At 42.3% G+C, this 24968-nt stretch overlaps 1 protein-coding gene across 3 annotated transcripts in view; it reads right to left on the bottom strand.

Moving 5' to 3' along the window:
- CLP1 (cleavage factor polyribonucleotide kinase subunit 1) overlaps positions 1–24968 on the bottom strand; it is a 181930-nt gene that overhangs the window by 88224 nt on the left and 68738 nt on the right. The gene's annotated exons all lie outside the window — the stretch shown is intronic.

The following is a 24968-nucleotide window of genomic DNA, read 5'->3' as shown; positions in this document are numbered from 1 at the left end:
AGCTATTCATTAAAACACGCATTTAAACAAAATTAGTTAAACTAAAACCTTCAAAATCTGTTCATATTCATTTTGATTGCCTAAATTTCCTGAGGTTGTGTGACCTTAGCAGGTGTCACAGATGACAAATACCAGGAAACGTAATACTTTATAGGCCGTACATTGTTACATATTTTAAATCGAGGCCACTTCAGTAAACATTCACTCTGTACAAAAGTTGCACCCTTTTCTCCACTCCCTGCCCTACCCATTTTGATGTCTAAACTTGCTGAATTGTTCTCTTACAGGGTTACTCGTCATGCTATAGATGACGGGGGAATCGATAAGATAGCGACGAAACTGTTACATAAATAGAAAGCTGTGGACAATAATCACCGTTATTAAAATGTGCTGCATATAAACATAAGGTTGAAGGATTATATTGTAATTAAGGAAGTCTCGCGCATGAGTGGGCGTGGCCGGTGTGATTGACAGTCGCCGGCCGGCGTTTCCATATGCAAATATGCCATGATTGACACGCAATGCAGAATTGCCTGAAACATCATGGATACATTGTTTCCAGAGCAGCATACACTGTGCAGTAGTATTCAGAGTTGACGAAGGCCCTGCACAATAAGGGCAGAATGTAAATATTGCTCTTAGCCGCAATAAGGTCAGATGTTAAATATTGCTCGTAGCAACACAGAAAGTTACTAAATCACATGTTTGTCAAAGCAAAAGCAGGACACCATTACATTGCAGAGACGTAGCCAGAAGTTTATATTTTATAACCTCACGCCCTTGCTACGCCCCGCAAAACCACCTAGTCTTTAAAAATGTACGTAGTCCTTATACTCTCTGGAACGAAACATTATTTGCAATTACTGCCAATTAAAATCATAAAAGGTTATTTTAGGGGCGCATTCCCATCGAATATATATAGCCCTATATAGCAAATACTAGTCTTCCTGCAATTTGAGCCATAATTAGGGTTACCACCTGTCCCACTTTGCGAGGGCCAATCCCTCTTTGGGCAGTTGTGTCCTGACAAAAAATTAAAAAAATGTCAAATGTCCTGAGATTTTAGGACAAAATTATTTCCTATATTGTATGTAATAGTTGCATAAAACAGGCATTCTGTATCTAAAATACCTAAACGTTATAAGAAACAGAATAAGCAATTAAATGCTACAAGAATAAGCTTTTATTTAAGCAAAAAAGTTAGGTTCTATCCTTTGTACTGATCGTGGGTATGTGTCGGCCTGTAAAATCTGATGTTTGTACCGAAAATGTCCCACTTTGGCCATTTGAAAAGGTAGCAACCCTAGCCATAATATATCTCAGAAAAAAGTAATCATTTGAATACACTAAGTATGCCTAGCTACATCTTTGATATTAAGTAAGGAGGATGGGGAGATAGCACCCTAACCAACTACAACGTTTTTTTTGTAGTGGTATACAAATAAGCTTTGGGGGAAGTCTTGCTCCTACTAAAAAGTGGATTAAGAAAAATTAAAGGCCACCATTGTTACAAGTGGCAGGTAGCCTAGAAAAGCAGGAATTTTCACACCCTTAAATACCTATGTCTATCAGAAGCCTTAGTCTGGAAATAAAAAATCACTAAAGTAAGATATGCCTCTTGCTTAGACATGATAAACTAATTATAGGAAAATTACATACCAGATAGACTATATAAAGTCAATGGACAGTACACCTACATCACAAAGGAGCCCTAAGCTTTTGTACAGTCACTTCTATGCCTAGTCCATCCATCCTCAACACCTTATCCCCCATTTTTACACATGGGGTTGGAGTGTCGAATATCAACTAAAAAGCCTTTGACACAGTTTCACAATAACTACTTCTCCAAAGACTAACATCTCATATGCCTCAACTCCCTTAAACTAGCTGGTTCACCAGTTAGCTAAACAATCACATCCAGTCTGTAAAATGGAATGACTCTCACGTCACCTTCCTTCCACTTACTAAATGAGTCCCCACAGGCTCCACACTTGGGCCAGTACTTTTTGATACCTTCATTAATGACACGCACAAGGAATCAAAACTCACCACAATATGTTGATAACTAAACTTTGGTTTGCTCAGTCACTAGACTCCTGCAACAACTGGAAAGGCCACAAAAGTACCTCACAAAGAGGATCCTAGGCCTTAAACACTTGTCCTATATGGACAGACTCAAAAAACTCCAACTATTCTCTGTCTCATATCACCTACTTGGAGGCGATCTCTGCTTGACTTACAAAGTCAAGTCTGACCCAGCTCTGTTAGAAATGCTACGTCTGAAGAAATCCCAATCCTTCCACACTGCACACTCCAGAGACCTCCACCTCATTACCACAATCAACAGAACGTACTTGAGGGACAGGTTCATAACACAGAGACTGCCCATGCTATGGAATAGATGTCCCATACATGTCAAACAGAGCTCCTCACTGGCCCTATTTCAAGAGAAAGTTTGACGAGTGGATGGGAAATAGAAAATTCACCTCGGGGATCACTCCAGTGGCTCTACTTGACAGAGGCACTGGGAACTGAGGTCGGGTGGCACAATCCCAGGGTAATCCTATGGGCTAGGCTTGTAAAGGCTCCAAGGCCATTAGCCTAGAACACACCTATGAACCTCAACATTCCCAGCATGGAAACCAAACAGGAAGCTTTCACCTTTGTAGAAAACTGGCTATTAAACCTCAATTGCTCTTAAACCCAAACAAAACCAAACTAATCCTGTTCCTTCCAAAAAAAAAATGAAATCAAAACAGCGCTGATCTTAATACTATCTCCTCAAACAACACAAAAATTGGAAATGTCACCAACACAAAATTACTAGGAGTTATCATTGAAAAGTTAAAATGTGATGCACACTGACACTGCAGTCAAAAAGACACTGTAAACTAGGCTCTCTTTACAAAGCAAAGCACCTAAGTGATCACTACAAAAAAATAGATGACACCTCCCTTCTCCTTCCTACCATCCTATATCCCTTAACAATATTCACAAGTCTGAATTCTTCCACCAAACACAAACTGGAAAGCACCTATGACAAAATCAACAAGTTCACCTGCCTCTCAAACTGCTCCGGCCACTTTACAGGACTCAGTACCTACAGTGAACATCCTCACAGAACACAAAATACTTCACTATCCACTTAAAACAACCTCACTTCAAAATCTCATCCCATGGCATGTACCAAATAGAACCGAAAGATCCTCAGAATTGAAAATGTCACTAATAAATTATTATAATGACTAGCTATTCTCTCTTGCCATCTCTAAGGCATGAACAAACTTCCAAACCACATCAGACTTTTAAATAACCTGCAACAGTTCAAATTTGCCCTAAAATAACACCTGGCAACGAATACAATATGTAAATGTACCACATCTACAGTTTGAAGTATGAAAATATAGTATTCTTGATTTTACTCACAATACCTTGAAATCATGTATTTTCTTAATCTGATATGCTTTATAAATAATGTTTGTTGATCATTTGCTTTAAAATATTTTGCAAATAATGTTTGTTGACCGTTTTTCATTTCAATTGTTAAAAATATATTTCTACTCTTGTTTTAGAGCTTTTCTCCCCAGGCCTCCGATAAAAATGATTATTTCAGTTCCTGATGGACTTTCCTGATAAACAAAAGCAAGTAAATACATGAAACATTGGAATGGAAAATCATAGGACAGTAAACCCACACCTACTGGCATAACCAGTCCGACAGAATGATCTGAATGCAGACATGCGGAGGGTGGTGATGTCCTGGCCTACTATTTATAGTCTGCAGTATTTACAAGCAAAAGAAAAGCAATTTTATGGAATGAAAAGCATCATGCACTGTGATGTGCTAACTGTAGACAGGTACATTAATAATACCGAAGCAAAAATGTCTGAGTAAATAGTAAAAGGTAAACAGCAGTTTGGGCTATTGTTTTACCAAGAGCAGCTGCTACTGCTGCTGCTGCATTCATGTTTGTCTGCGAACTGGGTGATCCGGATTATTCCTGCTCCATTGAAATAATAGTAACTAAAATATAAATGGAATAATTGTTTTGGGAAAGTACTGTCCAACACCTTTAATGATTGAGAAATGAAGTTATGCAGTCTCCATAGCATGCATGCCACAGCAGCAAGACGCAGCTCGAGATATATATTAGAGAGGTGTGTGTGTGTGTGTGCGCGCATATATATTTATTTATAAATATCAGTGAAAGAGAGTGAGACAGAGATATGACCTGGCTTGACGAACCTACAGAAAAAGAAAACATCTGTTAATTCATTACTGTGTGTATTGTGGCACGATCTAGAAGCAAAAAGTACAGTTTTGTACCTACCATAAATGTAGATGTCCGATAGATATGCAACTGCAGTCCTTACATATGGGTTGTCCTGCCTCAGGCAGCTCTCGGTCGGCCGGATTCCAAAGTCTGGGTCCGGCGTCGGCTGATGTCGCCTCCTCCCCGACGTCAGTGCGGCTGGGGTATAAAAGCATCAGCCGACGCCATCTTCCTCAGTGTTTCTTGCCCCAGATGCCAGGTGCCCTCCAAGAAAGGCCGAATTTAGAGCTGGATAAAAAATTCCAGACATACACAATAGCAATAAACAGATACACCATAACAGATATCCCCAGCTAAGTATAAAAGGAGGGAAGTGGACCCAATACACAGAGGGGTAGGAGGGAGGGAAAACCTGACTGCAGTTGCATATCTATCGGACATCTACATTTATGGTAGGTACAAAACTGTACTATGTCCTTCAAGAATGCAACTGCAGTCCTTACATATGGGTTGAATACCATAGCCAAGCTGGGGGTGGTAGGCTCTAAGATAAGGATGGTGTAGCTAAAATGCCCTGCAGGACTGCCGAAGCAAAGCCTGCTCTGGATCTGGAATATAAAAGGCAGGTGGTAGTGCTTGGAAAATGTATGCATGGAGCTCCATGTAGCAGCTTCTGGAATGTCCTTTGTAGCCACCCCTCTTAGGAAGGCTGTGGAGGTGGCTGTAGCTCTGGTGGAGTGTGGCCTAATATTGGATGGCACACCCTTTCCATGGAAAGAATAACAGAATCTGATGCAATGTCCAATCCATTTTGAAATAGTTTGTTTGGAAATTGCCTTTCCTTGCACTCCAGGAGCGTATGCTACAAATAGTTGGTCAGATTTTCTGTTGGCCTTTGTTCTGTCCAAGTAGTAGCGTAGTTGTCTGTGTATGTCCAAAGTGTGCAGCAGCTTTTCCCCTTTATTTTGAGGACTGGGGAAGAAGGTGGGCAGGTGAATTGCTTGATTTAGAGACACCCTGGATATCACTTTTGGAATAAAGGAAGGATTGGTTCTTAAAGAAACCCTGTCTTGATGAAAAATGAGAAATGGAGGTACTGCCATGAGGGCCTGTATCTCCGAAACTCTTCTTGCTGAAGTAATTGCCAACAGGAAAACTGTTTTCCAGGAAAGAAATTGCAATTCTGAAGATGCTGCTGGTTCAAAAGGAGGAAGAGTTAATTTTTCCAACACGAAGTTGAGGTCCCATGCAGGCACTGGTGTTTTTCTGGGGGGTTTGATATTCTTTATCCCTCTTAGAAATTGTCTTAGTAAAGGGCGTGAAAACACAGGTGGATCAGTATTGTAAGCTGCTGAAATTGCTGAAGCGTGTATTTTTATGGAAGAATAGGATAGTCCATTATGCAGCATTTCTGCCAAGTATTCCAGTATCTGTGGGATGCTCATTACTGATGCATCCTGTCCCTTGTTGGTATTCCAGATGTTGAATCTCTTCCATTTGGCTGAATAAGTTTTTCTGGTGGAAGGTCTGCGTGCTTCCAATAATATCTGTTGAACTTCCTTGGAAAGAGAGATATGGGTAGAAATCATGGAACCCTCCAGGCTGTCAGCTGCAGAGTTTGCAGGTTGGGATGAACCATCCTGTAATTGTGCTGAGTCAAGAGCAGAGGCCATAGAGGCAGGGGCCACTGGTTGGTGCAAGTTATGCTCCTTAGTAATGGATACCAGTGCTGTCTTGGCCAATCTGGAGCTATTAAGATGCCTTTCGGTTGCTCTGCTTTGATCTTCAGTAACTCCTTGGTCATTAATGGTAGAGGTGGGAATGCATATATCGTTAGAGAGTTCCAGCTGAATGAGAGAGCATCTATTCTCCAGGCTTGTGGATGGTGTGTCCTCGAGCAGAACTTTTTCAGATGATGGTTGAGGTGGGAGGCAAAGAGATCTATGTCCGGCCTCCCCCATGCATGTGTTATTTGAGCAAAAATGTCTGGATGCAACATCCATTCGTGCGGGTCCAGGATGTTTCTGCTTAGACTGTCTGCCAGAACATTGTCCCTGCCCGGAACAAACTGGGATTGCAGCTGTATGTTCAGTTTCAGGGATGTTTCCCAAAGAGTCATTGTTAGTCTGCAAAGGGGGTAAGAATGAGTACCTCCCTGCTTGTTTATGTACCACATAACAGTGGTGTTGTCTGTCTTTATTAGCAGATGGCCTTGTTGAAGATATTTTCCGAAGGTCTCGATTGCATGAATTACTGCTAACATCTCTTTTTGATTGATGTGCAGATGTACTTCCTGGGGGGTCCATTGCCCTTGAATGCATCTGCCCTCCATGTGCGCCCCCCATCCATGGTCTGAGGCGTCTGTTGTAATGGTTTGGCTTGTTTGAGGCTTGTTGAAAGGCATACCTTTGTTTAACTGGCTTGCTTGGGCCCACCACAAAAGGTCCCTTTTTAGACATGGGATGAGTGGGATAATTGCTTCTAAGTTGTGGCTGTGTTGAGACCATAGACTTTTTAGGTACCATTACAGCTTTCTCATGTGTAGTCTTGCCAGTGGAATCAGTAGAATGCAAGATGCCATGAAACCCAGGGCCTGCAGGATTTTCCTTGCAGTCATCTGGGTGAGCTTTGCTAGGCTTTTGAAGTAATGTGGTAATTGTTCTTGCTTCTCTTCTGTGAGGTAAGCCATTTGTGATTCTGTGTCTAGTTTGGCTCCTAGAAAAATTATTTGTTGGGATGGCAGTAGTCTTGATTTTTGTAAGTTGACTGTGTATCCCAAAACCTGTAGTAAGTAAATGACATAATTCAAGTTTTTTGTCAAGGCTTGCTTGCTGTCCGCTTGTATAAGGCAGTCGTCCAGGTAAGGGTATATTTGTATCCCCTGGAGCCTGCACTGTGCAATTACTGATGCCAGGCATTTCGTGAATACTCTGGGCGCAGTAGATAAGCCAAAAGGCAATGCTGAGAATTGATAATGCTCTGACCCTGCAAGAAATCTGAGGTATCTTCTGCAACTGTGTCTGATTGGGACATGCAGGTATGCCTCCTTGAGGTCCAGAGTGACCAGCCAAGACCCCTTGCCCAGCATGGGAAGGAGTTGCTGTAGCGTCAGCATTTTAAATTTTGGTACAATGAGAAAAGTGTTTAGAGCGGACAAGTCCAGTATAGGTCTCCATTGCTTTTCTTTTCTTGGAACAAGGAACAGTCTTGAGTAAAATCCCTGGCCTTGTTCCTGAGGAGGAACCTTTTCTATCGCTTTGATTTTTATCAGCTTTGAAACTTGTTCGAATGCCTCTGCCTTTTGATTCTGTGGCAGGTTTGGCATGCCTTGTCTTGTTGGTAAAGTACGGAAGTGGAACCTGTAACCTTGGTCTATTATGTCCAGAATCCATTTGTCCTTTGTTAAGATGTGCCAATTTTTTGAAAATAAGGATAATTTTCCGCCTAAAGGTGCTTCTCTTTGAGCCTTGGTCGGCGGTGTCAAAGTCAAGTCATTGTGATTGTCCCTGTGGAGCAGGGGATGTCCCTGCGCCACCTCTCTGGTTAGTCGGTTGCCATTGGCATCCTCTGTAGGAGCCTCTGTACTGCCCTCTTCCTGGGGTACGCCTGTTTTTTCCCCCTTTGAAACTTGTCAGTGTCTGGAAAGGACCAATTCTTAGAAAGCCAATTCCTGCTGAACCTTGGTGGCTGAACCTGGAGGAAATCCTTGACTGTTTGCACTGATTTAGCCTTTTCCTCAATTGATTTCAACACATCCTGAGCATTAGCACCAAATAGCTTGTGTTTTTCCAGAGGAGCATCTAGAAGCTTTACTTTAACATGATCTGGCAATGCCTGTTCTTTCAACCATGCATGTCTACGAATGACTGCCCCTGTCACAGCTGCCCTACATGAAGCTTCCAATGCATCATAACCACACTGAAGAAAATGATTGCTAACCTGCTGAGTGTTATGGACCAAATCCTGTAAGGCCTTTCTATCTAAAGGCTCAGGAGAGGCTAACTTTTTCTGCAAATCATCTATCAAGAAATCCTGATACTGAAACATATGAAAAAGGCAATTAAGGGCTCTCATGGCAAGAGTGGTTGAGGTATAAACTTTTTTGCCCCATCTCTCCAGGGACCTAGCTTCCCTGTCTGAGGGCAAAGGATTTTTGGCCGTGGATGTGGCCACCCCTTTGGGCCCCTGGGAAATTGTTTCTAGATCAACAGCATGGGCCTTACAGAAATGTTTGTGAGTTTCAGGAATCCTGTAGTATCTGTCTGGCTTGACAGGAGCAGGGGGGAGAGAATCAGGGGAAGCACTTGAATCTGAGTACACATCATCCAGTACATCTAACACTGGAGGGATAGCTAAAGGCCTGTGTTGGGGAAGCTTAAGGAAGGTACGAAGCCATTTCCTGGAGTCGGAGAATTCCTGACCTTGCCACTGAAAATGCTCTCTCATGGAGTGGAGAATTTCCCCAAAAGAAATATCCTCAGGAGGAGAGGCAGAAGGAACAGATTCCTCCACATCAGAATCCTCGTAGGCCTGGAAGGACTCTTCCTGGGTATCTGAGTGATCAGAGACATCATAGGTTTCATCTGAAGAAAGGATGTCTGTATGCTCAACCCTGGGCCTTTTGTCAGAAGGTGGCTGAGAACCTCTGTCAGGATGGCCTGGGAGCCTCTGATTAAGGAAATTAAATCTGCAGCTAAAGTCATGATTTGTTTATCAGTAGTGGGCTGAGGCAAAGCTTTAGGAGGGTGAGACTTAGCCTGGCTAGCAGCCTTAGCATGTGTGTAGGCCTTGATAGACATAGACATAGGGGGCCTAGCTGCCCCACGTGCTGGAGTCACCTTGTCCACCGGAATGGTCTCGGGCAAATCTTGGGCTTCAGTCTCTGGAGGAAAATCAACAACCGGCACCGGCGCAGGCTCCGGGGCCGGAGTGATCGGTAAAGTGGTGTCGTCGGTCCGGAGCGGTGGAACAACCGCCTCAGAAGAGACCGATGCACTCGCGGTAGTTTTTGGCATGGTGTCGGTGGAAGTCGCGGGCCGAGAATGTCGGTCCCGGTCTTTCCGTTTTTTGGAAATATGTGGTGTCGGTTGTTCCGACGACATGGTATAAGAGTATTTATCGCCAAAAAAGTCTTCAGCAAACTCTGCCCGGCGCCTGAGAGTGCGCTTATTGAAGCAAGCACAGGCAGCACAGGCCGTGACGTCGTGGTCTGGGCCAAGGCAGGGGAGGCAGTAAGAATGGAAGTCCTTATGAGGCATTTGTTTACCACAAGACAAACAGTTATTAACTTTTTCAGTTTTTTCTGACATCGGCTGAGGCAAGAAAAGGTTCCCCAATGGGGTACTTAGCTTTTTGATGACTTCGGATACGTAAAACACAGGAGCTGACCGACCGACACTTGCGAACTGCTTCTGCTTCGGGCACCGCGCGGCAAGAAAGACTGAGGAAGATGGCGTCGGCTGATGCTTTTATACCCCAGCCGCTCTGACGTCGAGGAGGAGGCGACATCAGCCGACGCCGGACCCAGACTTTGGAATCCGGCCGACCAAGGGCTGCCTGAGGCAAGACAACCCATATGTAAGGACTGCAGTTGCATTCTTGAAGGACATCAAAATGCACAAGATATTATACTTCACTATTTGGTAACACCATCTGCTAAACTGGAATGTTTATTGTAAGAAACGTGGAACCCTAGACTTATTAAGCAGCAAGCCCACAGTACACTATATAAAGTCTTCAATATCATGTTTCTGCCTAGGAAGGTCAGGGCAGACTAAAGGTCATCATTGAAACCAGAACACATTCTTATTCTTTACAAGAACACTTTACCATTGTGTATTACAGGTCTTTCAGATGACTAGATCATCAATTTAGGGTGACAGAAGGAATATTCTGAAGAATATACATCATCTTTGATAACAGTTGCAGGTACGAGTTCTTCAAATATTTTTCCCACAAATATGTCATGTCCCTGTTATGAATGTGGGAACTTGCACTCTGCACAGTAAGTTTCCATTGTTTTTCCAAATTCATATGGGTCCATTCTCTTCAAATCTTAATTGCACTCGATCAAAATTCCTTTAATTCCTTTTCACAGGCAAATTGTCATCTGTGATCACTGTATTATAACACAACTCAAATGTCTTGAACAACACTTGAATACAGTTCTGTAAATAAGACCATCACCTCTATGGCATTGAGGGACACGGCCCTGACTACAATCCAGACAATATAGCTTTGATTAGCTGCCCAGGCACTAGAGGAAACAGTTGCATGCACCCATGTCTGCACAGGATGGGGTGGGAGGACAATATTGAGAAGTATAATCTCTTTGTGTATCCCACTGCAGGCCAGGCTATCAGTAGGGTCTGGACTGTGGCACGTGCTTAGCTTGCCAAGCAGCACAGTTGTAAAGCAGCTGGATGAGGCATGCATCTATCCAAAGGGCCAGCAATACAACTCTGCCTCAGTGGCATGCACATCAGGCTCTTCAGGAAGGAGTTTCATGGGCTAAAACAAAAACATACCTCTGCTGAATGGTCCAGTATGATGCTGCCCTAGGACCAAGAAGCTCCCCTAGTCTAAGGCCAATTAGGGTCAACTCTTACTCCCTTAAACATGGATGAAGCTAGATTCTCAGGCTATAGGGGAAGAGGGTGTTCCAGCTGAAACAACTGGCAGTCTGAATGCTAAAGGAGAGGAAAAGTATGACAGATTAAAATAACAAAAAAATCCATCACCTACTGGAGAACCCTTCCAACTGCGTTTATCAGAAGTTTTTCTTCTAACCTGTCTGGAAGAAGCAAGTCGTACATGAAACTCAGCCTTCATGCTATAAACATACCTGCTGGAGAGTAACGTGATCATCAAAAGAGTACTAAACAAAAATTGTAACAGTTTTATTTTCAAATTATTGCCCTTTGTTTTTTTTTGTTATTTTTCATCCCTCCAGTCAAAGTCTGCTCAGCCCTCTCTGCCAGGCTATTAATTATGAAATAAAGTGGACGATATGTGAGGATTTCCATTTCCCTTTATAAAAAAATCTGCAAACTCCATATTATTGAAACAAGATTCATTTTCTGACACATTCCTAGAACATCCAGTATTGGAAACGGTCTTACTTTTAATAGTGCTATTTGAGAAAAAAAGAGAATTCATGGCATACGCAGTCAAGCAATTTAAATGAGAATCTGTCAAACCTAAACCATTTTTGAAAGAAAGGGTGAGCATACTCCACATGCATTCTAGAGCACTGCTATTAAGGCATTTGCTACAGGAAGGATCCTATAGCCACTCCTGCAGTTAGGCACACTTGACTATCACCATTTTCAACAGCACAGGCCTACACAGTTTCTTCCTCCTCTCTCTGAGTGGCCAGGTTGAAATGTTAACACTTATGGCAGTGCACCGCTTTATGCTCCCCCCTCAAAAAGTAAGCCCAACGCTGGTGTGGATTTCTGGCTTATGATTTGGTGGCCAGAAGGACTTCTATGCTTAATGTTCTCTTGTATCACACTCAGAAATGTCCCCATGACAAATATTAAGAATCAAACTGTATAAGTGGCACAAAAGAACTGGTGGAAATGGAGCTAAGCTTTCTCTAATTTTATGGCATGTGCAGGCTGAGGCCAGACAACCCCCCTTCAAATGCAGATGCTTCAGAAAAGAACAGTCAAAGTCAGCGATGAAGTAAGGATAGCCTACAAAAAGGCCCATCAAGGTGGTTTCTTAATATCAGAACCTATGGGTTCAAGGCAGAATCTTTGGATGAATCGCTTGGATTTCTTCTCTGAGCAAGAAAAGTCAGTGGTAGACTGCAGCACCTCTACAGATCTTGGCAACTTTTTAATGATCCTTGCCTTACTCAAGTGCTGACAAGGAATAAGTCAGACATGCACTGTTGAACTTATCCAGATTGTTATCTTGTATTTGGAGGTGAATTTTCTTAAGAATATAGAGACCCTGCTTCCTTTGGTGCCTTTATTAGAAAATGGTGGGCCTGAAAGTGTGGAAGGCACTAAAATCCTGCAGTGACAGAATGCTATCATTGATCTTGAACCAGGTCTCTGTGATGATGCACATGAAGGATATGTTGGGGGTTCCCAGGGTACGGAGTGCAGATAGTGGAGTTTTTTGTTAAGGGTCCTAGCACTGAGCAGCAATACCTTTATGTTTTCTGTACTCTGTTATGATGGAGGCTTTAGAAGACTGACACTGCCTAAAAAAAGGCACCATGGGGGCAGACATGGATTTAGCCACTATATGAAAACCTTGAGGGTGTAAGAGCAGGACATCCTTGGCAAAGCAGTTAAGATTGCCTCCAGTCTCCTTACAGGTAGATATACAGTACCCTCTCTGAATGACATCAGAAACTAAGCCAACTGTTGAAGTCAATCTTTTGTTTGTATTTTAGCATCATTCTTGACTACTATAGAATGTTGCTCACAGCAAAGTTCATACCAGCCTCATACACATTTTGACAGCTCCATCGTGTCACCCTTTATATGGTCCAGGAAGGTATGTCAAGTCATTTGCACCTACCTGCACTATGACTGTATCAACTGTGTACTTAGGATGCAGGGATTTGAGTGCATGTGTGATGCAATGAATCCTGGCAGCTGATAAGAAACTGACTATGATCCTCTCCTTGCACAACCTTGCAAGTGGTGCACCACTGTGTGTCACTATGGAGTCACCTATGTCTAGAATATTGAACTGTGTGAAGGACTGGCGTATGGGCTTCTGAACTGAAATATTGTGACTCTTACATGTATGTTTCATGGTGGGTGCTGTCCTTGCTGCACATTTGTGAAAGGTGCTGAGAATCATTGCTTCTTAGGTTACATTTGGGAGACCTTTGTGGTTTAGTTAGGTTGCTTTTAACAGCCACAGCATACATAGGTCTGTGTGTTTGGTCTGAGCTGTATAACTGGTTTAGTGTCGTGCTGTGCAGTACTGGCAACCTGCCTGCATTTTGTAAAAGCTTTGAGAGAGAGCTTTGCCTCCAAAATTATTACATAACCATCTGTCACATCATGTCTTTTTAAGTAGTACATAGGGACAATTGCTACATTGGGCTTGATTCCAAAAGACTTGCTTTCAATTTAAGTGACTTACACCTAGAGCAAGTCTTTTGGAATCTAGGCCCAGTGTAAGCCTGCCTCATAGATAGGCTTACACAAGAGTAAGTCACTTGCGCTGACAGCAAGCCTTTTGGAATTGAGGCAGGCTTATGCCAAAATAAGACACTTGCACCAAGAGCAAGTCTTTTGGAATCTAGGCCCAGTGTAAGCCTGCCTCATAGATAGGCTTACACAAGAGTAAGTCACTTGCGCTGACAGCAAGCCTTTTGGAATTGAGGCAGGCTTATGCCAAAATAAGACACTTGCACCAAGAGCAAGTCTTTTGGAATCTTGCCCATTTTAACCATGATGGCAGCAGACATAGTTGGGAAGTGCAAACACATGGTTTCAGATGCTTACTAATGTGGGATAAGGAGTGTGTGGATAGTGCTATGGAAGTTTGAAGTTGATTTACTGTTGTGCTGTCTGTCTGAAAGAACAGTTTCCACATGAGGAGCAGCATGCCTCTTAGTGCAAGACCAAAGTCTTGTTGCACAACTACGGAGAGAAAACATTTTGGCTCATAGGTAAGATCTTGATTTGGGGTGTGCTAATAAGTGTTGATACAGAAAAATTGGTTTGAATACCGCACCAGGTAGGTGGAAAATAATTAGGCTAGACTGCCTACGAAATAGCCTTTGACATGCAAGAATGTACCACTGCTTAACTCTATGGTTTATGCAGCTATAACTGGGAGAAGGATTTCACTAAGATTGTAAAACCAAGAAAAGGTCATGAACAAATGCATCCACTGAAAATTATTGTGTTTAAAAGCTTTTGTCCCTAGTCATCACGGGACTTCATCAGAATACACCAAGGACATACAAACAGGTTTAAATAGACAATCAACAAAGCACATGTTCAATTATAACAATACAATGATCCCATAAAATCAATAATGAAGAATTAGTGAATTCATTTTACTAGTAAAAGATCAGATATAACTGGATCAGTATAAAAAATCAGAACTACATGATATAAAACACCATGTATTAATCACCCATTTAAAACAAGTTTGTATTTTATCTACAATACGCTTTAAGTTTAAGAAAGCAAGAAAAAGACACCAATTCATTCAAGCCTGGTGGCGTGGAATTATTAAGGAAAAGCTTCCACCAAAGCTCCCTCTTTTCTAATAAACTCCAGGGACCACCTCTAGGATGGCATATCACTTGTTCTACCACAGCACAATGGCACTAAAAATACAATTAACAACTGATAATCCCAACATCCTGGCAGATAGCACTTTACCCCCCTCTCTCCCCCTAAAGGGCCCATATCTATACAGGAAGAATGCAGAGTCCCTGTAATCACAACTACCCAGATAAAAGCTGCACTCTCTAAAGCCAAAAACACAGCATCCATGGGACTGGACAACATTCCAGGCTGCGTTTTACACAACTTCAGAACAAACTGGCTCCCCACCTAAGCACCATATTCAATCACAGCCTCACGTCAGGCTTTGTGCCCACTGAATGGCACACAGCAACAGTTATCCCACTCCACAAAGGGGGAACCACCACTGATCCCAGAAGTATTGCCTTATTAGCCTGACGAGCCTGGTCTGTAAGACCATGGAATGTATCATCATGGAACTCATAAACAAAGACATTGGTAACCTCTAAACTTTGGACCCCACCCAGTTCGGGTTTGTGAAAGGAAGATCATGCCTCCTGAACCTGATCAACTTCTTTGAGGAAGTCACCAAAGCCAGAGACGAGGGCAAGGTGGTTCACATAGCCTATCATGACCTCGCCAAGGCTTTCAACACCATCCCCCATTCTGGAATTATAGCTAATCTCACTAGGTATAAATCCCTAAGTCACAAGATGGGTTGCCAACTGGCTCACTGACAGAACCTACACTGTAAAAGTTGCAGACACCAAATCTGACTTCAAACCAGTGACAAGTGGAGTGCCACAGGGTCAGTCCTAGGACCTCTCCTGTTTGGTATCTACTTCTCTGAAGTACAAGCTAACACAGAAGGCCTTTGGCTAATGAAGTTCGCAGATGATTGCAAACTAGGAGCCATAGTCAAGTCCTCAAATGATGTGGACATCCTACAGAAGGGCATCATTGAGACAGATGCCTGGTGTCAAAGCCATGGCCTCAAGCTCAATGCAAAAAAGTGCATTGTCATCCCCTTTGGTAAAAACTCTGTACACATGAACTACCACATAGGTGGCAGTCTACTTAATGCCGAATGTGTGATAAGAGACCTTGGGACCTAGGTGGAGAGTAGTCTCTCCTTTGATAATCACATTGCCACAGTAGTCAGGAAATCCTTCTACGTGGCACACCTCATCACAAAAGGGTTCTCATCCAGGAAAAAAAAGAGGTAATTGTTCCCCTCTACTCGACACTCATTAGACCCATTGTAGATTACAACTCCCATTTTGGAATGTACCTCACAAGACATCTGCAGCAGCTGGAAAGGCCACAGAAGTACCTCACAAAGAGGATTACTGGCCTCAAACAGATGCCCTACACTGACCATCTCAAAAACCTCCAGTTTTACTCCGTAGCATATCACCTACTCCGAGGTGATCTCTGCGCAACATATAAAGCTATGTCAAACTCAGAGCTGCTGGACATGCTACACCTAAAGAAATCCCAATCCCTCTGAGCTACATGCTCTAGGGACCTAAACCTTGTCACCAGAATAAACAGGACATGCTGGGGGCATAGATTCCTGTCCCAGAGACTTCCCGTACTATGGAACAAGCTACCCATCCATGTCAAGCAAAGTTCCTCATTAGCACTCTTCAAGAAAAAATCTTGATGAGTGGATGGGAAATAGAAAATACACCCTGGGGATCACTTCTGTGGCTCTGCTTGACAGGGGCACAGGAAAATAACTTTCTTGGGTTGCATAAGCCAGAGAACCTTGTTGGCTAGGCTTACTTAGGCCCTTGGGTCGATAGCCTAGTACCTACCTATGAACCTAAAAATAAAAAATCTATGTTGGGAATTAGATTCAATGCATTTGTATAGTGCATTAGTATTTCTTTTGTTTTTAATATGATATAAATGCTTGTATAAACCACTCCTTCCATTTCCTCTCAGTTTTGCCACCACAGAATGCAAAACATTGCTGGCAAACAGCTAAATACACTACACCATACATATTACAATTATATTTCTTGGTTGTTACAATGAGGTGCTGCTGAATATTAACACCCTCACCAATATATACATAGTTACAACAACCGAAAACAGACATCATGGGAGAAGGATTGGGAAAAGTATCTTGTAAATTCTCAAAAAAAGATTTAAAGCTCATTCCCTTCTTGTATAATATTCTGGGTTTTGGTCCTAATTTTTTTTAAGAATTTGGGAATGTGCAGATGTCAAGCACCAATTCTTACTTAATGTCTCCTCAACAAACTGGCTATCAACAGAAACAGTAATAAAGGTAGTTGCAAAATCTATAACTGTCTTAGGATTTGTTGTTTATCAACACACAGAAATTGTGCTGGCTACATGTGGTTCATTGTATGGGTCCACAACTTTGTCATTCTGATTTAAAAGTGGAACATATGTTCAATTACATCTTTTAAAGACAACTTCATCCATTACACTATGGATAATACTTGTAGGATAATCCCTCTTCTTAAGTATATCAGCTAGATTAAAAAATTCCAAAATGAAGTTATCAAGAGAAGAAACTATACAGGCAGCCAGTAGCATCTGACCCTTAACTGCCTTCTTTTGATGGAAGGGCTGGCAACTAGTATAGTGGAAAAAAAAAAAAAAAAAAGAGAGAGTTAGAATAAGTAGGTTTCCGATAAATATGTGAAACCAACATACCCCTTACAGGATCTTTTTTAATATATACATCTAAAAAGGAAAATTCAACAGATGTAACAGTATGAGAAAAGATAAAAAGTAGAGTTGTACACACACATATGGGTAGTGAGGTTTTGGAGTCTCAGTACTACTTGTAGTTACATGGATCAGGGAACTACACATATCATTAATGGGAAACTTTTCAAAGTTCCAGGGGTATTTAATTGTTATCAAAAAATGGTGATTTATATGTTACTTGCCCCTGTAATAAGTTTTACATCGGTAAGACCAAACAAACTTAGGATGAGGATACGTGAACACATTCGAGATGTCAAAAATAATTCTCCTCGCAGCTCTGTAGCGTCACATTTTTTGAAATATAACAGTGATTCGGATTTATTAAGATTCTTTACAATGTGACATGTTCTGATTTATATTTAGATCCTTCTCATATGTTATTACTGAAGGAGGCTTAGTTTATTTTCACTTATGATACTTTGCAACCAAAGGGCCTTAATAATGAATTACTTATGAAATATTTAATATAACAGCTTTGGAAGTATCTTGGAATCTCATTTCATAGAAATTAGGATATGTGTACTTTTGTATTCAACTGTATTATTATTACTATTGTTATAATTATTGTTATTCTAAGAACTCATTTGTTTCAACTGAATTACTTTTGCTTTATATTTTCATTTAAATTAATTTGCAATAATGTTCTAACTGATGAAATATTTATGTGCTTTAAAGGTGTATGCACAGGCGTTAGTTAATTTTTGGTTTTTACATGATGTTCCTGGTTTCTAATAAAGTTGCTTTTTTATGCCAAATGATATTTTTCTAAATTTTGGTGTGTGTAAGAATTATATTTGGCAACAATCACGAAAGTTGTGTTTGTAATATTGATTTCTTTTGATTGCTTAATTGAAATCACACTGCATTATACTGTGTGGGACGGTACAGCACTGCAATTTTTTTTTTTACTTTTCTCCACTGTTGTGCAATCACGTTGTAGGTATATAATAAGTAATATAGTATATAATAAGTACACGATAATTTTCTGACAGTAATAACTGCCAATGATGACATAAAATGGTTACGATGAATTTTCCCTACTGTTGTGTGATCATGGACCAAGTGTAAGTTTAGGGTTGTTCTCTCCCTCTATGAAAAGACACCCTTTTCAGTTCACTGAAATTGTTCTTCGGCAGTAACCACTTTATATTATCATTTACAGTTATGGAATTTGAAGAGTCATCATGGTTCGATAAATGAGAGAGACATGGGTACCCCACCACACCAAAAAAAAAACATATATTATATACATATACGTACACACACACACACACACACACACACACACACACACACACACACACACACACACACAAACACAATTTAAGTTGCATAACACGTTTTAAAAAAATAAATAAATAAAAAGCATAACACACTACTGTGAGTTGACCAAACGTAGGCATTCACTGCCCAGAAAAATAAACTTTATATACAGACATTTGTAATGAACAACGACAAAATACATCTCTCCATCATTACAATTCTAAGAATCATAATTTTGAGTCCTGGAATTATAAAAAAATAAACTGCAGGAGAGAAGTGAATGTCAAAAAAATATGATTTCATTTAAAGCTGCACCTCATCCCCTGCATCCCTGCTATAAAAATTCATACGAACTCCGACATTAACTTTGCTACCTTACAACAGCATCTAAACCAATCATGGCTCTGTACATCCTGCTCACCGGCCTAGTCTTCCCCACTCCTTCCAACTGCATGAACTGAAACTTCCTCTCTCCTATTCTCCCTTTCCACCTCCACATGTATAATCATTAAATGCATCCCTATTCTTTATAATAACCCATCTCCTAGCTATCTGTGTCCTTCTCCACCCACTTTCTTTCCTCTGCTCCATCTGTTCATCCTCTCTCTCCCTCATCTACATCACATCCTTAATATTAACTACAATTCCTATAAATTTCTCAATATAAGTTTTCAACCTTGTAAATAAAGAAAGTACAGTTGTGTACACCTACCATAAATGTAGATGTTAGAGTGTCTTCACTGTTGCAGTCATAACTGTAGGGTGCTCCTGCCGGCAGGCAGCCCGAGGTCGGCCAGAATCCCAAAGTCTGGGTCCCAGGCCGGCTGTACAAGCTAGTACCCTGACGTCAGTATGCTCTGGTACATAGCCCTCAGCCGACGCCATCTTCTCCAGCCTTTCTTGCCCTAGATGTCAGAAGTCCCCAATAAATCAAAAATGAATCCAACAAGGAAACACAAATACACCACAAAAGAGAAAAAAGAGGGGATAGGAGGGAGGGAAACACCGACTGCAACAGTGAAGACACTCTAACATCTACATTTATGGTAGGTGTACACAACTGTACTATGTTCATCGTGTTTCACTGTTGCAGTCATAACTGTAGGGTGGAATCCCAAAGCAGTGAAAAAGGGAGGAGGTTTAGACAGAAGAAGGGGCAGCAAGAAGACCCTGCAAAACAGCAGAGGCAAAGCCTGCCCTGGTCTTAGAATACCAAAGGAGATTGTAGTGCTTGGAAAAAGTATGCACAGAACTCCAAGTGGCAGCTTCCAAGATATCCTTGGTAGGAACTCCTCTGAGAAAAGCTGTAGAAGTAGCAGCTGCTCTAGTAGAATGACTTCTCACAGTACCTGGAAACTGTTTCCCATGATGAGTGTAACAAAATCTTATTCCATAAGAAATCCATTTGGAAATAGTTTGTTTGAAAATAGCCTTTCCAAGAGAACTGGAGGCAAAAGAAACAAACAATTGGTTAGATTTTCTGAACTCTTTAGTCTTGTCCAAGTAAAATCGTAACTGTCTGTGCACGTCCAAGGAATGCAAAATCCTTTCCCCTTTATTTTGAGGATTAGGAAAGAAGGTAGGAAGGTGAATTGTTTGATTTAAAGCCACTTTCAAATCACCTTGGGCATGAAAGTAGGATTGGTCCTCAAGGATACTCTGTCCTGGTGGAAAATAAGGTATGGTTCCACAGCCATGAGAGCTTGCAACTCTGAGACCCTTCTGGCAGAAGTCAAAGCCAACAAAAGAACTGTCTTCCAAGATAAAAACTTAATATCTGAAGATGCAGCAGGCTCAAAAGGAGGCAAGGTAAGCTTTTCTAAAACATAATTAAGATCCCAAGCAGGAACAGGAGGGGTCCTGGGAGGTCTTAAATTCTTGGCCCCTCTCAAAACTGTCTCACCAAAGGATGAGAAAAAACAGGAGGATCAGTATTGAAATGAGCAGAAATAGCAGAAGCATGAATCTTAATGGAAGAAAAGGAAAGCCCATTAGACAAAAGCTCCGAAAGGTAAAGCAAAATAGAAGAGAGATCAGGCACCAGTGGGTCCAAGCCTCGGTCCTGCATCCAAATACAAAATCTCTTCCATTTAGAGGCATAGGATTTCCTAGTGCTAGGCCGTCTGGCTTCCAAAAGAACATCCAAAACTTGTTTGGGAAGACTAGAAGAAATCAAATTCCTTTGAAGAGCCAAGCTGCCAGGCAAAGGGTCTTGAGATTGGAATGTAGCAACTGACCCTGATGCTGGGACAGAAGAGAAGGGTTCAGGGGGGAGAATCCAAGGAGGCTCCAAGAACAGGTGCTTTAAAGTTGGATACCAAAACTGTCGAGGCCAATTTGGAGCAATCAAGATGAGGAACTTGGGCTTGTCCTGTTTTATCTTCAGTAATACCCGAGGAAGTAGAGGAAGAGGAGGGAAGGCATATCCCGAAAGGTTTCTCCAGCTGAAGGACAGGGCATCCACTTTCCAAGCTGTTTTGTGGAAGGACCTGGTGCAAAAGCGAGGCAGCTGATGATTGAGATGGGATGCAAACAGATCTATCTGGGGACATCCCCAAACTGCAGTAATCCTGTTGAATAAGTTGGTGTCTAGCATCTATTCGTGAGGATCTAAAATGTTTCTGCTCAGGCTGTCTGCTAAGAGATTCTGTTCTCCTGGGATGAATTGAGCCTGGAGATGTAGATTCAGATTCAGAGCTGTGTCCCATAAAGCCATAGCTAGTCTGCAAAGGGGTGAATGAGAACCCCTGCTTGTTTATGTACCACATGACTGTGGTGTTGTCTGTGCGAATCAAAAGAGGCCCTGGATGCAAAAGGTTCTTGAAGGCTAGAAGAGCATTCTGAACTGCTAACATTTCTTTCAGATTGATGTGCCAGTGAAGATGGTCCCTTGTCCAGGTTCCCTGCTGGCAATTGCCTAGAAAATGTGCTCCCCAAGCATAATCCGAGGCGTCCGTGGTTATGATTTGAGAAGGTTGAGGAAGACGGAAAGGCTTTCCTTCGTTTAAAGCAGACACCCTGGACCACCAAAGGAACTCCTTCTGGAGGCAGGGGATTAGAGGAATCAGAGTGTCCAGATCGTGGTAATGCTGTGACCATACACTTTTCAGATACCATTGAAGCTTTCTCATATGAAGCCTTGCATTTGGAATCAACAGAATGCAGGAGGCCATGTAGCCCAGTGCCTGCAGGAATTTCCTTGCAGTGAACTGTGTTAGAGTTGCTAAAGTCTTGAAAATTGAAGCCAGCTGTATTTGTTTTTCTGGAGTGAGGAAGGCCCTTTGTAAGGTTGTATTTAAGAGGGCTCCCAGAAATACCATTTGTTGAGAAGGGATCAAATGTGACTTTTTTGTGTTCACTTAGAATCCCAGTAGAAGGAGAAGACGATGAACAAAATCCAGATGTTGAAGTAAAAGATCCTTGCTGTCTGCCTGAATAAGGCAGTCGTCCAAGTAGGGGTAAATCTGAATCCCCTGAAGTCTGCAATAAGCCACTACTGGTGCCAGGCACTTGGTAAAGACTCTGGGCGCAGTAGATAAACCAAAGGGCAGTACAGAGAATTGAAAGTGTCTCGAACCTGACTTGAATCTGAGGAATTTCCGGCATTCCTGCCTGATGGGAATGTGTAAATAAGCTTCCTTTAGGTCCAATGTCACCATCCAGGCGTCCTGAGAGAGCATTGGAATCAGCTGCTGCAGAGTAAGCACCTTGAATTTTGGAATTTCCAAAAAGGTGTTTAACACAGAAAGGTCCAGAATAGGTCTCCATGAGCTTTGTTTTCTTGGAACCAGAAACAGTCTTGAATAAAAACCTTTTCCCATCTCTGAGAGTGGAACAGGCTCTATGGCTCTCATGGCCAGAAGAGCATCCACTTGATTTAAGGCCTCTGACCATTGATGTTTTGGCAGATCTGGCTAACCGAAAGCCCTTGGCAGGGTATGAAAGTGGAATTTGTAGCCTTATAAAATCACGCCCAATACCCATTTGTCCTGGGTAATATGAGTCCAATTTCTGTAAAAAAGAGAAAGTTTTCCTCCGAGAGGGGCATCCAGGTAAAGAGGTCCTGTAGCCCAACCGAGAGAGTCATTGAGTTTGCTTTCTTTGAGATTGGGATCTGTCTTCTCTCCTTCTAGGTGAAGAAGCAGTCCATTGTCTCGATCTGTAGGAGGCCTGAGCTTGGCCACGACCTCTGGAGCGTCTATATCTTCCCCTTTGAGGCCTGTCAGACGTGGGCAAGGACCAATTTTGGAGGGCCAATTCCTGGAAAATCTAGGAGGCTGAACTTGCAAGAAGTCTTTCACAGTTTGCATAGATTTTGCATTTTCTTCCATCTTTTTAATAACCTCCTCAGCCTTAGATCCAAAAAGAACATCATGTTGAACAGGGGCATCTAATAATTTAGCCTTAACCTGTTCAGGTAAACTTTGTTCACACGAAGCCAAGCATGTCTCCTGATAACAGTACCAGAGGCTGCGGCCCTGCAAGAAGCATCCAAAGCATCAAAACCACAATGCAAGCTATGTTTGTTCAGTTGTTCAGTTGCATGCAATACATCCTGTAGTTCCTTATCTTCTGCACATGCAGGAAGGGAAGCAAGCTTTTGCTTTAAAACAGACAAAAGAAATTGCTGATACTTAAACATATGAAACTGGCAATTTAAAGCCCTAACAGAAAGGGTAGCAGAAGAATATACCTTTTTACCCCACCTGTCTAAGGCACGAGAATCCTTCTCAGAGGGAATAGGATTCTTAGAAGTAGCAACTTTAACAGCCTTAGAGCCCTGAGAAATAGTTTCAGGATCCGCAGAAGGGTTCTTAAATAAGAACAAATGAGACTCAGGAACCCTATAAAATCTATCAGGCTTAGAAGGAGCAGGAGGCATGGAATCAGGATTCAAATTAGCCACAGAAAAAGCATCATCCACAATGTCAAGAACAGGAGGGATAGCCAAAGGCCTATGTTGAGGAAGAAGAAGGAATTCTCTAAGCCTCTTCTTGGAAGCAGAATAATCCTGACCTTCCCAATGAAAATGTTCCCTCATCTCATGTAAGGTTTCCCCAAAAGAAAAATCTTCAGGTGGAGAGGCAAAGGGCAAAGAGTCCTCAGCATCCGAATCCTCATAAGGAGGAAAAGAATATTCCTGATCAGAGGAAGAGACAGAAGATAAAGAAGCCTGGTCAGAGGAATCCATAGGAACATCCTGTCGAGGCCTTTTCTCAGAGGGGGGGGGGGTGAGAACCCCTAATCATTGTTAGCAAATCCTCAGCCATCCTTAACAATTGCTTCTGTGTCCTGGGAGTAGATTCAGAAGTAGCCTGAGCAGGAGCTTTAGACTTAACAGGAGTCTTTGTCTTTGCCTTTGAAATAGTAATGTGAGTAGGCCTGAATACCCCCTCAGAAGCCGGTACCTGCACAGCTGTTCCGGACCCATCTGAGAGAGCGACGTCCGAAGGTCCTGCAGCAGATAAAATAGTAGGCCTTGATGGCTCCCCATGGGAGTCCGTATCGGCCATCGGTTCAGAAGTGGCGGATGACAGGGGCTGCAAAAGCGCCTCACTGATGACAGCCGAACCGGACGCTGGCTCCAGCTGCAACGAGTCCTGTTTGGACCTCGGAGGCCTGTCCTTGTCTTTGCGCTTCTTTTGAATTCCGGTAGTGTCCGACATTCTATAATTGAAGCGTCTGCCAAAGTAATTTAGAGCCCAGTCGCATCCTCCGCTTGATAGTACGAGAATTGAACCTGGCACAGAACTGACAACAAGAAACGTCGTGGTCAGGGCCTAAGCAGGGTAGACAGTAAGAGTGGAAATCTTTATGAGGTATTTGTTTTCCACACATAATACAATTATTAACTTTTTCTGACATCGGAGGAACAAGAAAAAGATTCCCCAACGGGGTACTTAGCTTTGAGAAGAGAAGTAAGAACTTCGGACCAACAACAACCAAATACGCTGTTCGAAAATCGCCAACCAACGACTTGCGAGCTGCTTTCCACCGCACGGCAAGAAAGACTGGAGAAGATGGCGTCGGCTGAGGGCTATGTACCAGAGCATACTGACGTCAGGGTACTAGCTTGTACAGCCGACGCCGGGCCCAGACTTTGGGATTCTGGCCGACCTCGGGCTGCCTGCCGGCAGGAGCACCCTACAGTTATGACTGCAACAGTGAAACACGATGAACATGTTATGTACTCACCATAATGTTACATGTGAGTTGTTCATCTCACCTTCATTCTTACAGATGGGTTCAGAGCCGATCCTCGGCTCCGAGTCAGCCAACTACAAAGCTCGAGGTCTTCAGACAGCTTGAGGCCAAGTCCCTATCCCATGATGCACCTTGAGTTACCGCAGATCTTGTTTGCTGCCTCTAGTAATACCATATGCCATTCTGTCACTTTAAATACTTTAAATAAATACCATAGTAAAGACAAAGCAACCATGAT

The sequence above is a fragment of the Protopterus annectens genome, chromosome 9.part0 (assembly GCF_019279795.1).
Source record: "Protopterus annectens isolate FY-2018-M chromosome 9.part0, PAN1.0, whole genome shotgun sequence".
Classification (NCBI taxonomy): domain Eukaryota; kingdom Metazoa; phylum Chordata; order Ceratodontiformes; family Protopteridae; genus Protopterus; species Protopterus annectens.
Note: the sequence above shows the minus strand (reverse complement) of the source record. Positions and strands in the feature narration are given on the sequence as shown.